The sequence below is a fragment of the Pistacia vera genome, unplaced genomic scaffold (genome assembly GCF_008641045.1).
Source record: "Pistacia vera cultivar Batoury unplaced genomic scaffold, PisVer_v2 Contig29, whole genome shotgun sequence".
In the NCBI taxonomy this organism is placed as follows: Eukaryota; Viridiplantae; Streptophyta; class Magnoliopsida; order Sapindales; family Anacardiaceae; genus Pistacia; species Pistacia vera.
Genome location: NW_022196101.1, coordinates 572760 through 583525, shown reverse-complemented (window position 1 = coordinate 583525; position 10766 = coordinate 572760).

The window sequence follows — 10766 nt, the reverse complement described above, 5'->3', positions numbered from 1 at the left end:
TAGGTTAATAACTATCGGCGTGTTAAAAACACTTTTCATGATGGGTTGTATTTGAGTTTAGTCTTAAAAATCGTTTGACAAATTAATTAAAGGATATTTGAGTTATTTTACGAACAAAATAGTTAAAGAGCATAACAAATAAGATGCAATATTTTGATTATTTATTTATTTTCTTAAAAAATTAACCTATTTACTCCTTTTTTTTTTTTTTTTTAGTTTCTATGATATTCAATGGTAAATAAAGAGAAGTGACCCACCCATGGGTAGCCCACTTGTAAGGGCGAACCAAGAGGGTTGCAAATGGTTTAACCCACAGTCTCATATTCGATTCTCCTGTTAGACGCAAAGGTAATACCTTTGTCTATGATTTATTTGGAGGCCATGATTATTAGTTGCTGTGGGGTAGTTTCTACTAAGGATTAGTTAAGATGCGTGTAAGCTGATCCAAACACCAAGTAAATACAAACTATTTGTACAAATTGATGTGACAATCTTGTATGCTTATATGTTATTTTAACTTATTTTTAAATTTAAAATTATCCAATCAACTTAAAACACTTTAGTTTGTACGTGAGAGTTTGTATATGAAATATTATCCGTAAATAAAAGTCTTATTCATTGTCTCCAATATGAGCCATAGGGATTAATTGAGTGTGCGCAAGTTAGTCCAAATACCCTGATTACCAAAAAGAAAAAAAAAGAAAAAAATGTATTATATATAGCTACCACATTCGAATGAAATGGAAGTATTATCTTCTAGAAGATGTCTTTAAATTTCTTTTAGTTTCTTTTTTCCCACTTTTTTAAGTTCCTTTTTCTATTATAATAGTTAATTCATGATTCATTCCTATCATTTAGTAATTTTATTTTTAGAGTTTATTTTATTTACAATGTGAGACCGCTTAATATGAAAAACATCCATTATTATTAAAAGAATAATACTACACATACATAATTCCCATACAATATTTCTTATACAATATTATGTGGCAAGATATGATTTGGTGAAAGTTTAATTTTAACTTTAAATTAGCCAATCATAGTTTGCCACATAATGTTGTATGAGAAATATTGTATGTATAGTATTACTCTTATTGAAAACTATCAAGTAATTAGGGTTAAGTTTAGTTAATTAACTTTAAAGATAAATTTATAATTATAAAAATATCTTTAAAAGCTTTTATTTTTTATTATAGTAAACTCTCTTGTGCTTGGCCTTTTTTGTAGTGAGTATCATTTGGTTTTAGAAGTGCGACCTTAAACCCCATTTTGACTGATAATTAGATTATGAGTAATACTAAATGTATAAACAAATCTTACAAAGATTTATATACTAATTGATGTATCTGAAAATGAATGGAAGGGTGAATATAATGAATTTGACTTTTTGTATTTACTAACTTCTTCATTTTCTATCACATCAGTTTGTATAAAAATCTTTGTAAAATTTGTCTGTACGTCTAGCATTATTGTTAGGTTATTTTGTTTAAATGTGAAGGAAATGTTGTTTTTACTATTCACCCAAATTCAATTAATCAACTATTCAAAATTTGTCAACAATGTTAAGAGGTTAATACATTTTTTAGATGTTAAATTGATGAAATTGTCGATAAATTTGAAGGTTGAATTAATAACATTTCCAAAATCAGTGAATGCTCATTACAAAAAAGGTTAAACACACAGGGTTAGGATTGCATTTTCAAAACCAGTAGATGCTTATTATAAAAAGGTCAAACATATAGGGATTATGATTGCATTTTCGAAACTAGCGAATGCACATTATAAAAAGGCCAAACACACAAGGTTTACTAAAAAAAAAAAAAAAAAACCTCGTACAAATGCAATATCAACGCAACCACCTTTTTTTTTTTTTTTTTTTTCTTTAACCAGGGTCAGAGCCCATATGAGCATATACATGATTCAACCTTGGGGCAAGATGTATGCAAATTCAATAAATTCATGTTGAAAAATAATACAGTTACCGAAGAATACGCACCGACTGACGTGACGCTATCTTGACCGTTGATTAATTATGAATTTCTTTTTTTAAGAAAACAGGATGGTACTACGTTATTCGGTGTATGAATTCGATGTACATTCTTCGATAACTGTAGCATTGCTTATTCAGGTTATTCTTACCATTTAACACAAACTACCGCCAATACTAAATTCTTTTGTAATTTAATGACTTGTTAGATAAAAATTTAACATACAATTTTTTTTTTTTAATTAAGATATTATCAATTAAGGTACAAAGTTTTCAAACATTATTAATAGGAGGATGAAAGTTATAAATTGTTCAATTAAGGGGCATCTAATGGTTATTTGTCATTGACTTTAATGGAAACTGATATAATTACTTAGATGCCCTTGATTTTTTTTTTCTTTAGTATAAAATATAACTTTAAAAAATGTTAAAAACTGAAAAAAAGATCAAAAAGCAATTTTTTAAAGGAAATAAAAAAACTAAAAAAATAAAAACTAAAAGAAAACTTAAAAAATTAAAAATTAAAAGAAAATAATAATAGTATAGTAAAACCTCTATATAGTGATACTATTTATAAGAATAACCTCCTTGTAGTCGTAAAAAATGATAGTCCTAACTTAGACCAATTATAAATAAGAATAAAATTCACATTGTAATAAATTATAATTTTTTAAGTCTCGTCTTAAGAAACTTGCCTTCATATAGTAATAATTATCTGTATATTACAAAATATATATGTTATGTTACATTAAGATTTAAAATGAAATAAAATATTTATCTAAAGTTGTTTGAGATAATTATTTATGTTTTAAAGTTGTTATCACGTCTTTGAACTTGCAGGTACGTGATAACTCGTCGGCAAGAGTATCTTCTAACCACCCACGAGATCTTTTTGTTTCCAATTAGGGTTTGATTCTTTCATTTTGTACAACTCAACATGAATACGTTTCCAATTGGGGTTTGATTCTTTGATTTTGCACAACTCAACAAGAATACATTCAGTCATCAAGTCGTTGATTGTGTTTATTTGATTGTTTTGTTTCTTTGTTATGTATTTGTTATTGTATCTTGTTTTTTAAGAGTTTTTTATTTCTTAATTATTCTTTTTTTTTTTTTTTATAAGAGGATCAAATTCTTAATTATCAAATCTTATTGATTTTTTTTTATTTTTTCTTTTTCAAGAGAGATTTTTTTTATAAGAAGATCGTGCCTTAGAACAAACAAAGATAAGTGTCCTTGATGGAATTATAAATACAGTTGCTTCATAGTTAAACTGATGTGAAGCCATAAACAATTGCTAATTGTTTTAAGCATTACAAAATTAGGACACCTGATGTCGATGAATTACAAGTTATAAATAAGTGGATAAGAAGAATCAAAGAGTCATTGTAGAATTGAGTAATCAGATTTGACAACTTCACTACACTAATCGAATGAATATTAATGTTTTCCTTAATAATTCACATGAGCAACAAGTCATGTATACTTTAACTGAAGAAGAAATCATCGCTATAATTACACAAGAAAATAAAGGAAATAACCATGAGGATGATAGTACGGAAATACAAAAAGTTTCATACCAAGAAGCTCCAGACATGCTTGAGAAGCTATAAATATTTTGACTTTAACAAGAACATGTTCATGCTAGCGAGTAGTGTACTCGTAAGTTAAAAGATATGGTAACAACTCTAAAATATAAATCATTCTCCTAAACAGTTTTAAATAAATATTTTATTTCATCTTAAACCTTCAATGTAACAAATAATATATTTTTTTGCAATATACACATAATTATTACTATGTGGAAACAACTTTCCTTAAGACAGGAATTAAAAAAATTATAACTTATTACAATGTGAAATTTATTCTTATTTATAACTATCCCAAATTGGGAATATAATTTTTTATAATTATATAGAGTTTATTCTTATATAAAGTATCATTATAGAGAGGTTTTACTGTAGAGGTGTAATTACAAAAATTATTGTTTTAACTTAATTATCATTAGTATAAGTGGTATAGAGATAAAGTATACACTGTATTAATAATTAATTAATGAAACATGTTAAATCAAAAGTATAGACATTGATAAAAGAGATAGACATAGTTTCATGTCAAGAAGCTCTAAATATACTTAAAAACCTAGAAATATTTTGGCTTTAATAAGATGTCCACGCTAGTGAGTTATTACGTATCCGCAAGTTCAAAGATGTGGCAACAACTTTAAGAATAAATCATTGTCACAAACAACTTTAGACATATATTTTATTTTATCTTAAACCTTTAATGTAATATAACATATATTTTTTGTAATATACAAATAATTATTAATATGTAGAAACAAGTTTTTTAAGAAGAGACTTAGAAAAATTATAACTTATTACAATACAGAATTTATTCTTATTTATAACTTCCTCAAATTGGGACCATAATTTTTTGTGACTACATAAAGATTATTTTTATATAGAGTATCACTATAAAGAGATTTTACTTATTATCAAGCATATATTGTTCTCTAAACTTAATAAATTATGGTTTTAATGTAAAACAAATTCTTTATCACTTTAGGAACCCTATGCTGGTTTCCTTTAATTTAGTTTATTTTTAGAAAATTAGGATTTTTTTTTATGCGTTTTCCTTATGTTACTATGATTTTTTTTATTTGATATGTTGAATTGTGTTGATGATGATCACTTTTGAAACATTAAGGCCTCCTTTGGATTAAGAGATTCTAAATGAATGATTTCGTTAAATCCATGGACGTGATAAAATCCTTCGTTTGGTTTTTTTTTTAAAAAGTTGAAATCCATGGATTTTAGAAAATCCACCACCCTCCAAAATCATTCATTTTTTAGGGTTTTAAAATCCCACTTCATAGGTGGAATTTTGCCAAATTCATCAGTTTTAATAAAATGAAGGATTTTGTTAATATTTTAAATTTTCAATAGTATATTTATTAATAATTTAATATCTCAGTAATTATCCTTTACTCTAATTAAAAGAAATATATTTGTCATTCTCCATTTTTGAGCTCTTCACCTTTACATCATCAATATCTTCAGAGCATACTAGAGAAATAATCTAGTATGCTTTGAATGAAGATGGTTGATAACGTATTATATAAACTTGAAATTCATTTTTTTTTCTTAGCAAATCACCAAAAAAAAAAAAAAAAAAAAAAAATCATTTATTATAATTGGACTTCTCTATCAAATATAATTTGACTTGTATTTAATTAGATAAAAGTTGAATTTTTGTTGGTTTTGAATATTGAGGGTAAAGTTAAAAATTATTTATCAAATCCATGGATTGTATTTGTCTAACCAAACATGAGTGCATAAAAATTTGAATTAATAATCCATAAATTTTATTTTTAAACTAAACAATGGAATTATCAAATACATGGATTTTGAATCCATGGATGGTACAAAATCCAAGGATTTTAAAATCCCTCAATCCAAACAAGGCCCAAAATGCGTCAAGGATAATTGCAACTATATTGAAAGAAAATATTGTCGATAATTATTAAAGTTTCAATGCTAATCTTTATATTGAAAATTTTAAATTTTATCACATATAGTCACATATAGTAAGATAATAAACCAAAATTAAAAAGATAACTCCTCCCTATCTTCTTTGAAAATATGAGGTCCAAAATGTTAGAAATTCTCATTCCAAATTTTTAATAGAAGTGGAAATTTCATATGACAAGCTAATACTAAGTTTTCAAATGCTAGAATTGATTATATATCATGTTTAGCTTTGTACCTCCTCCAACATAACCCCTTGTCATCATCATCATCAATTTGATCTTCATCACTATCAACTTGATCCAAAGAAGAGCTTGTTTGCTCGCGCATGCGTCGAGGGATGAACACATTATAGTAATAATTCAAAATGCTCCTCTTGCACTTGGATGGAAAAAGCTTGGAGATAGCTTCCCAAAATCCTGCTCCATCTGACAGTGGATTGTTTTTCACAAAAGATTCAAACATATGTTGTTCCCTCAATGTCCATGCTTTTGAAACTACTTCTCCCATCTCATCAAACTTCCAACTCAAGAAAGCAGGACCAAGACTAGACTGCAAATCATGCCTAGCCGAAAGCACATGACATTTAATGCAGTCTTTAGATCCTGGAGAGTCACAAGAACAAGAGTCAGGTCTACCTCTCCCAATAACTTTAGAGCTGTTCCTTAATCTAGTTTTTCCTTCAAGGGGCCACATTTTGGTGCCCAACCATTTTAAACTTTCTGAATCATAAAGGTCCTTCCTGCTGATTGGGCCCTTCCACTCTGGAATTTCAGCTTGGAATCCAGGCCCTATAGGAATAACAGCTCTTGGAAGATTTTCACCTTCACTCTCAGTGATCAGTGACCTGACTTCTTGTTGAAGTTTCTCTTCTGAGCTTGATGACTTTGAATTGATAATCAACTCACAGGAATCCTCCGAGGTTGGGTCCTGGACAATAAAGTTTTCCAAACTTAATGGATTTGAACCATTAATCGATTCCTCCGTGTCAACTAAACAAGAAACATTATTGTTGTATGGACTCCAGTTTGTCCTGTTATCCAAATTGTTTGACTCAGTACTTGGCTGCTTCCATTGGAAAGTACTGTCAAATGTCAATACACTGCCTGAACTGCAAGAGTTCCTTACAGCTAAATTGGGTAAGCCTGAAGCAGGACCTAGCTGCTTGCAACACAATGTCTTAACATTTTGATTATTAGAATCCTGTGAAGCCAATCCAGAAGCCTTAGTGAAATTTCCTCGTTGTAGAAACTGCTCACGCTTTCTCTTTTTCTGAAGAAAGTGGGAGAGGAAAAGGATGTTCTCATAGGATTCAGGAAAAAAAAAAAAACTAAAAATTATCTTGAAGGGACAGGTTTTAACATCTTATTAACTCACTGTTGGGCTAAATTAAAAAAGGAAAGCAAGTATGGTTTGTATTTTGGATCTGCCAAAGGGGGACGAAGATACACCTCAATTGTATTTGACAAAACATAGCAGCTGTTGAAGGTTTCACCAAACGTTAAAGTCAGCAAATTTTATGGTAGTCAAGGATTGTTAGTTCAATATTTTATCAAGTGAAGAGTGCAAAGCTGAATGGAGATGATTCAGCATGGAGTCAAGTGCTTAAAGAGCACTTGGAATCTATATATATACTGATTTAGCTCTCCTTTGAATTCACTTAACGACAAACTTTAGATGGGACAAACTGAAAAGAACAGCTCAGCTACATAGGAAACTGAAAAATGAAAACTGAACTGAAGCCAATCAGATGAAAGCATAAGACAATCTATCTAGTACTCCATTCAGCCACTATCCATAACGGACTCTCAGTCTTCCAGTCACTAACAAAACTGTAAGGTAATTACTTTATTTCTGAATTATTCACACTAAGAAAAAAAAAAAAAAATGAGAGAAGATAGCTCCTTATACTGAAAAAGAAGCTTACCATTTATATATAACCTTAAATGCAAGCATCAATTCTATTTTCACGGCATGAATCTTTACTCTCAGATCTAGGCAACACCCTCAAAACTGGAATCAGCTTCAATGATCCCTTCTTAATCATCTTAAGTCATTTCTGTAAAATTCTTGGGAATAATGTCCTAGCTTTTCTTATCTTGTTTTCCATTTCAACCTAATTATATCACTTCTCTAACTAAATCCTTAGCTGATGTCAGAGTAGTACTGACAAAACCATCTCAGGCAACTTCCTCATCTCATCCGTAACGAGCTGATGCCATAAAACACATAACTCATTGCAGTACTTAATCTAAGCCACCACAATGAGGATCACTCATCACTCCTATAGTACTCCTAATAGTCTCCAACCCACATAATTGTGATTGAACATAGGTACTTCACCACATTTTCTCTCCAAGGAGCCTAAATGTACACATTATTGGATTTTCTTTAATTGCTCCACTGCTTAACCCAAGTATATATCTACTAATGACTAGCCTACATGGGGCCAAGATCTAAAGGGAAAGAAGCTGGATTAAGGTAGTAGGTATATATCAACCAATTGATGAACACAACACACAGCCCCAAAAAGGGGATTATGTTAAGCTGAATCGAGCCAAATTTGCTCAATCCATTTTACCATAGTTATGTCGCTAAGAACAATATTTTCATTATACCTCTAAATTCAAGGAACTACCAGTGACTAGCTTTAATGAAATATATGCAAGGGCTACAAATATAACATTGGAAACACAAAAAATAAAATTGAATGCAACAATTATACGGAAAACAAATAATCATGAGTAAAAGAAAAAGATTCAGTTGGGCGCTTACTTGAGAACATTCACCATCATTAGAACGCCAAACTTTCCGCAACTTAAGAGTCTGATTCCGCAACTTTCTGACCAAATCTTTCAATGTTTCTGGTTCGCATGGATCCAACGCCAGTCCTTTTAAACACAGCAGCATATTTGAACAAGTATTTGAATTAACAACCCATTTTTTTGGACCCATTTGCTCTACCTTAGACAATGAAGCTTTCTGATTCTTATCCTTATTCCTCTCCTGCACTTTACCATTACCACGCATTCGCAAGACTACCATTTTAGCGATGATTTATTTCTTCAATCTCTTGAATCCACTCCTGGAAACAATATTAGAGTCCATGAACTTAGAATATTATTCATCTAAACAAACAATTAAAACCCAGTTCATTTAAAGCACACTCCATGTAATCACATTGTTTTCTTATGCAATCCCACATTTCACAACTACTCATCATCACTATCTGTTCATGCATGAAAGATTAAAGGCCGGAAAATTTTCCCCAAAAAAATTCCCAGAAGCTTTTTTCACCAAATTTCTACAGTGAAAACACATAAAAGTATAGATGATTATGTAAGTAAACGAATAAATTGATAAAAACTGTTAGTAAAATAAAACCCTGAATTTTGAGATTTATAGTTCAAAAAAGAGATTTGTTAGAATTAGGATCATGGAGAGATAATAGGGTACAACCAAAAGTGGGATGGGAAAGAACTAACCTCTTTCTAGAGCGAAATGGTGAAAGTGAAACTTGGTGGTGTTTGAAAGTTTGATTGATTGGGATTCTTCAACTACAATTTAAAATGGAGTTTGGAATTTCTTGAACTTGTGAATTTAGAATTTTAAGGTGGGAATAATGAGTAAAATTACACAAACAATCTATTTTCATGACCCTTTCTTTACAATTTTGACGTGGCAATTCGTAATTATCAATCGTAATTTATCAGGTAAAACTCAGGTAAGATTCATTACAAATTAATCAATTATAAACTATCACATCAGGATTGTGAAAAGAAGTTTGTGAGAAGAGGTTGTTGGTGTATTATTTTTCACAAATAATATTATATATATTTTTCTTTTATCGGGACATACTGATGATTTTTAACATATGACGTTAAATTTGAGTCGTTGGATTTTATTGATGATTGAGATTTTGTAAGGGCATCTCTAATGGGCTGGTGTGATACTATTCATACACCAATTTAGTGTGACTTTTAGATTTGGGTTGGACTTTAGAGTAACATTTATTTTGATGTTTTACATCAATTCAGTGTCCCATTAGAGAAAAAGAAAAAGAATATTCTAAGAAACATTTCCCTTGTTTGTTTCACTGTTTTCAATCATTTTTCTGTTATCCTATTTGGATTAAAAAACAGAATATGTGTTTGTTTACTTATTGGGATCATTATTTTGAAAATCAATCTGAATCAAATAAATTTTTTTCTATTCAAAATGAAAAAGAGAACACTTGTTTTCTATTATCCTATTGTAACATTTTTCCAACTCTATTCAACTAAAAACAATTACATTTCACAATAAAACTTTATAAATTAACAAAAACACCCCCACCAACCCAAGCCACTACTGACCGCCAGCAACCACCACTGGCCGTCGGCACCGGAATGACACACGATTGGTTGGATCTGGTCAGTTGTGTATCGATCTGGCTGTTTCCGGCTAGATCCATGGTGGATCTGGTCGGAAAAGGCCAGATTAGCCAGATTTAGTCGGTCGTGCCCCATTCCACTGTTGACCGCCAGCAACCACCGCTGGCCGCGGGCACTGGAATGATACATGATTGGTTGGATCTAGTCAGTCGTGCACCGATCTAGCTGTTTCCAGCTAGATTCATGGTGGATCTGGCCGGAAAAGGTCAGATTAGCCAGATCCAGTCAGTCGTGCCCCATTCCGACGACTATCGGTTACCATCCGACGATGATGGTTGCTAGTAGTTTTTGGGTGAGTGGGGTGTTTTTGTTAATTTATAAACTTTTATTGTGGGGGTGTTTAGCTAAATTAACAAATATAAGAGATTAAAAAATAATCTAAATGTTTTCCAAAAATGTACCAAACAACTATTCTAATTTTTATCCTATTTTTATCTAACTCATATATAATTTTCAAATATTATACCAAACACATTTTTAAAATTATATCCTATTTGATTTAATCTTATTCTATCTTATTCAGATAGTTTTCCATAATAACATTTTTTTTAAATAACCTACTAATCAGGTCATTCTGTTTGGTGTAATATTTGGTGCAATAATAAAATAATGTGAAGTAACACCATTTTAGTGTAACAGTTTCACCAAAATGGTGTTTATGGTTGGAGATGGTCATTAAAAAGACACTTGATATTAAAGTTGTATGAAATTTTAAGTTTCTTTACCTTTTTTTTTCACTCTCTCTCCTATAAATTTTGTTTGGTAACTAATTTTAATAAGAATAGATCTCAATCATTAAAAAAATCTATGGCCTCA